We start from the raw sequence: 5,918 nt of genomic DNA, 5'->3' as shown, positions 1-5,918 counted from the left end.
ATCAAAGTATAGAAAGTTTAAAGATTTCTAGATCTGACTGTTAATAAAGAGTTGTTGAGACAAGTCAGATGTGTCTTGCTTAAAGAGTTGAGAGTACCTCATTGTAGTGGGAGGAAAGTGTGCTTCCTAGCCATTATTGAGAATAAGATTCTATCCCCATATAATTTTATCTAAAGCCTATTGTATACTAACATGTTTACACGGATTCTCTCGGCTAAAGTGTTTGAGAATCACCTAGTAGGACTAGAAATACAAGATAACCTAGGGCAAGTGGGAGAAATATCGGGTATAGAGATACGGAATGGTAAAGATGGGTATGAGATGCCCTAATTTATTGTATTTCACTATAAAACTTAGAAACTCAGTCTTATATATCGGATATATAAGTTACCACTTGAGTTTTAGTCCAAGTGGAAGTTTGTTGGGTTTTATGTCCTAAAACTCGTGGTATGTAAACAATGAAACTTATTCTGAAAAAATTCAATAAAGGTGTTATTGAATAGTTCTATTGCTAGAATAGAAATTCAATAAACCTAAAAGTCCCTTGACTATTGGATTAGTACTTGAACTTTATGTGGAGACATAAAAGTGGATCAGGTTCGAGTAAATTATCAAAATGATCTATAGTATATGGATAAGGTTGGGTACCTTATTCTGGTAACACTATTGGATGCAGCCCGCTCTACAGTTGTTACAAGGAGTTCTAAAGTGCTACAAACGAAGTGATCCTAATTCATTCACGTTGGACATGAGGAATGGGGGTGTCCTTGTGCAAAAGGGTTTGTACAAGATCGGACCACGAAATGAGTCACTCTTACTTTATAACGTTGTTTACTGTTTAAGACTTACTATTTCAAAGCGATGACCTAGGTAACTTAACCTTAATCTTGGGCTAACTATGAACTCTTGTTTATTTGGGATTACCCTTAGATTTGTATAGGTGAGGGTTGGCTCAACAGCGCCAGCTCAATAAGACACTCATTGCAGGGGTAAGAACGGATAGATAGCTGGGGACATAGGATGCAAGAGGGAATTCACTCCTACCCGCTGTAGAGATAGTAGAGAGGTTGTTCCCTTCAGTATAGATTTTAGTTTTTGAACAAGGGATCCCACCCTCTCATTTGGCATGAGAGGGACTCGGTTTTGTTGATCGGATCACAAAACAATTGTTCATTAGGGGATCAGTGGGGACTTAAGGAACAAGAGGTAATTTTGGGGGTAAAACAGAGATTTGACCCAGCCGTTATTACGAACAGCTTGTGAAGGGTTGACTTACTAATCAAGGTTACATTGAGTTGACATAATATATTTATAGTGAGGGGAGTTCAACTATGAGTTTTAGTAGAGTGACCCATTAGTTAACGAATAGAGGTTATATCAATCTTACGAGTTTAGTTCATTAATCTCGGATCGTTGGAGCCCATGATATGTAGGTCCATGAGGTCTCCATACTAGCTTGGAAATGGATTAGCTTTAGAGTAGCGTGATAAGTTAATTTGAAATGTTCAAATTAGAATCAAACGGAATTGGAGAAAATATATTTAAATATGATTTAAATATATAAAGATGAATTTATTGTGTAACATTAATTTTATATTGGATATTAAATTAATTAGAATTATTTAAATTATTTAAATAATTATTTATTAATTTTATTAGAAAATTAATAAATTTTGATTTTAAAATCAATTTTAGATTTTGGAAATAGAAAATTACACAAAAATGGAAAATGGTTTTTCATCTTCATCTTCAACTTGCTCACTAGGAACCCACCACTTTCAAGCTTCAATAACTCCAAGTATGAGCTGCATCTCATGAAGCAAATCTCTTTGCATGATAGTCTGTAATATATTGAAGAGATTAGAGAAAAGTTGAAGTGATTAAACCAAATGGATTTTTCTGAAAAATTCAGATGAAGAATGTGTTCTTCATTTTTGGTTGTTGCAGCGAGCTTTCTTCAAATTCCATTTTATTTAAGATTATTTTGAGTCTCACAACTCAATCTAGATCACCAAGAGAATAGTAGGGAAGATCTTGTGGTGGTCTACACAAAGATTTGGAGGATTTTGCAGCTAGAAATAGAGATTTCAATGGTTCTTTAAATGTACGTTGTTGAAACCCATTAACTCTGTTTAAGCATGTTTCTTTTAAGCCAAAACTAATGAATTAGAGTGCTTATGGATAATATTCTCTTCCGCTACGTGCTGGTGCCGATCCAACAACCGAATGTGCACATGTCCACATTATCCAGTTAGACGTGCTATAGGAAAGCTAACAATGTCTCCGGGTACAATCTCGGTTTTAAATGCGAGTCACAACAAGCAAAATATCATGAGTTAAATCAACCAATAAAATCTAGAAAACGCACTTCCCCACCATGCCAATTTCCAAACATTACACATATATATATAGAATTCAACATAACAAAATAATAAAACCACTCACAGTCCTCCTGTTTATCCTTCAAGAATTTTCCAAGCATAACTCCTGGCCCGGTCTCCTTGAATTTCACTTCTTTTCCAGAAATTCCAAATTAGTAAAAAAAAATTCCTCCAGTAATTCCCTTTTAATCCAGGACTAACTTAAAAATAAAATAAGGAAGAAAATGTATACTTCCTTAGAAAAATGAGGACAACAAAAAATTGAACCTAGAGTTGAGAGACTAAAATCATATGGAAACCTATTTTGTTTACCATGTACTATTTTATTATATGACCCCAATGCACAAAATGAAAAATCAAAACATCAAAAATTTGAAGAAAGATACTCAAATTCATGAGCTTCACACTAATGAGACAAAACTCAAACTCAACTTTCACTATAATTGAATTTATTAGCCATACTTTATTACTCATGTGAAGTTGATGTCTTTAAAATTAAAACCAAAGATGAAAAATGAATACGCAAATCCTTATTGGGAAAACAGACTTTTGGTGTAATATTTTTAATTGGGTGATAGGTTATTTCAGGATAAGGTCGAACAATATTTTTGAAATTCTGTTCTGAAAAGAGTATTTTCCAAATTTCACTAAAGCAACTCATACCGATAAAGTTTGGCCAGCTAAATTCACTTACATTATTCCTATATTTAGAATTCATCAACAAATAGAGTACAAAGATTGATGGAAAGACCTATCACATATTTACGTAGATTCCTTGTATATAAACACATTGATTCCAACATAAACGAAACGCCTAAAGTTGTAAAATCAAAGATGGTTAACCTTCAATGGCTTGTTCTTCCCCTCCTTGCAACTTTATCTTGCTTTTCTTTTTGTAAAGGAGACAGTGTCTCCTATGATTCAAATGCCATAATTATCAATGGTGAACGGCGTGTTATCTTCTCAGGATCAATTCATTATCCACGTAGCACCGAAGCAATGTGGCCTGATCTTATTCAAAAAGCTAAAGATGGTGGACTTGATGCAATCGAGACGTACATTTTTTGGGATCGCCACGAACCTCGACGACGAAAAGATGATTTCTCTGGACATCTAAACTTTATCAAATTCTTCCAACTCGTTCAAGAGGCTGGGCTATATGTTGTGATGAGGATTGGTCCTTACGTGTGTGCCGAGTGGAACTATGGAGGGTTTCCACTGTGGTTGCATAATATGCCGGGAATCCAACTTCGAACTGACAATCATGTCTACAAGAATGAAATGCAAACTTTCACAACAAAGATAGTGAATATGTGCAAACAAGCCAACCTCTTTGCATCACAAGGGGGGCCAATAATCTTATCTCAAATCGAGAACGAGTATGGAAACGTGATGACCCCATATGGAAGCGCAGGAAAAACATATATCAACTGGTGTGCTCAAATGGCTGAATCTCTCAATATTGGTGTTCCATGGATCATGTGCCAACAAAGTGATGCCCCACAACCTATCATCAATACATGCAATGGATTCTATTGTGATAACTTTAGTCCTAACAATCCTAAGAGCCCAAAAATGTTTACTGAAAATTGGGTGGGATGGTTCAAGAAATGGGGCGATAAAGACCCTTATAGAAGTGCAGAAGATGTAGCTTTTTCTGTGGCAAGATTTTTTCAATCTGGTGGTGTGTTTAACAACTATTACATGTATCATGGAGGCACAAACTTTGGAAGAACATCGGGAGGTCCATTCATTACTACGTCGTATGATTACAACGCCCCACTTGATGAATATGGAAACGTGAATCAACCCAAATGGGGACATCTCAAACAACTCCACGAATCCATCAAAATGGGAGAGAAGATTCTCACCAACGGCACCCGTTCAGACCAAAAATTTGGTAGCTTTGTTACTTTAACGAAATTCTCCAACCCCACAGTAGGGGAGAGGTTTTGTTTTTTGAGCAACACTGATGCCAGCAATGATGCTACCATAGATTTGCAGGCAGATGGAAAGTACTTTGTACCAGCTTGGTCTGTGAGCATTCTTAACGGTTGCAACAAAGAGCTTTTCAACACTGCAAAGATCAATTCCCAAACATCTATGTTTGTGAAGGTGCAGAATGAGAAGGAAAATGCACAACTGTCGTGGGTTTGGGCTCCAGAGCCCATGAGAGATACTCTACAGGGAAAAGGTACATTTAATGCAAACCTTCTTTTGGAACAAAAAGGAACCACGGTTGATTTTAGTGACTACTTGTGGTATATGACAAATGTTGAAACTAATTCAACATCTTCACTTCAAAATGTAACTCTACAAGTGAATACAAAAGGTCATGTGCTTCATGCCTTTGTTAATAGACGGTACATTGGATCGCAATGGGGAAGCAATGGCCAGAGTTTTGTATTTGAGAAACCCATTCTATTAAAAGTCGGAACCAACACCATAACCCTTTTGAGTGCAACAGTAGGATTGAAAAATTATGATGCATTTTATGACACGGTGCCAACTGGAATTGATGGAGGTCCCATTTATCTTATTGGAGATGGAAATGTCACAACTGATTTGTCATCAAATTTATGGTCTTATAAGGTTGGATTAAATGGAGAAATGAAGCAACTTTACAACCCAATGTTCTCACAGAGAACAAAATGGAGCACATTAAATAAAAAATCTATTGGCAGGAGAATGACATGGTACAAAACAAGCTTTAAGACACCCTCAGGAATTGACCCTGTAGCATTGGACATGCAAGGAATGGGAAAAGGTCAGGCTTGGGTAAATGGACAAAGCATAGGTCGATTTTGGCCTTCTTTCATTGCTGGCAATGATAGTTGCAGCGCAACCTGTGATTATAGAGGCGCATATGACCCTAGCAAGTGCGTTGGAAATTGTGGGAATCCTTCCCAAAGATGGTATCATGTTCCAAGATCGTTTCTATCGGATGACACCAACACGTTGGTTTTGTTTGAAGAAATTGGTGGAAATCCTCAACAAGTCATAGTTCAGACCATCACTATAGGAACAATATGTGGAAATGCTAATGAAGGAAGTACGTTAGAGTTGTCTTGTCAGGGAGGGCATATCATCTCTGAGATCCAATTTGCTAGCTATGGAAATCCAGAGGGAAAATGTGGTTCATTCAAAAAAGGTTCATGGGATGTTTCAAATAGTGCTCTTTTGGTAGAAAAGACTTGCATTGGTATGGAAAATTGTTCAATTGATGTATCTGCAAAGTCGTTTGGATTGGGCAATGCTACTAATTTATCTGCAAGATTAGCAGTTCAAGCACTATGCTCAAAGAATCGAGTAATGTAATATATATATATTATCATTCGAGCTAACAAATTGATTTTCTTTCCTTTTTGTGGTATGATTTATTAATCACAAACCTGAGAGAAATTAGAAGCGTCAAAACAAGTTTTTCTTCTTAAAAATTAAAAAAAAATGATAAAATATTATGAAGCTTCGTCTAAATAATCTAAACAACAAATAATCTGTTAGTAGAAATTATCTAACACCCAATAATAATCTAAA

The 5,918-nt window shown here is 36.0% G+C and overlaps 1 pseudogene; it reads left to right on the top strand.

The window, feature by feature from the left end:
- Window positions 1-3,215: 3,215 nt before the first annotated feature.
- LOC150031620 (beta-galactosidase 15 pseudogene) lies at window positions 3,216-5,699 on the top strand (annotated as a pseudogene).
- The last annotated feature ends 219 nt before the right edge of the window (window positions 5,700-5,918 follow it).

The sequence above is a fragment of the Benincasa hispida genome, unplaced genomic scaffold (genome assembly GCF_027475165.1).
Source record: "Benincasa hispida cultivar pf3 unplaced genomic scaffold, pf3_genome.v1.1 HicScf1076, whole genome shotgun sequence".
In the NCBI taxonomy this organism is placed as follows: Eukaryota; Viridiplantae; Streptophyta; class Magnoliopsida; order Cucurbitales; family Cucurbitaceae; genus Benincasa; species Benincasa hispida.
Note: the sequence above shows the minus strand (reverse complement) of the source record. Positions and strands in the feature narration are given on the sequence as shown.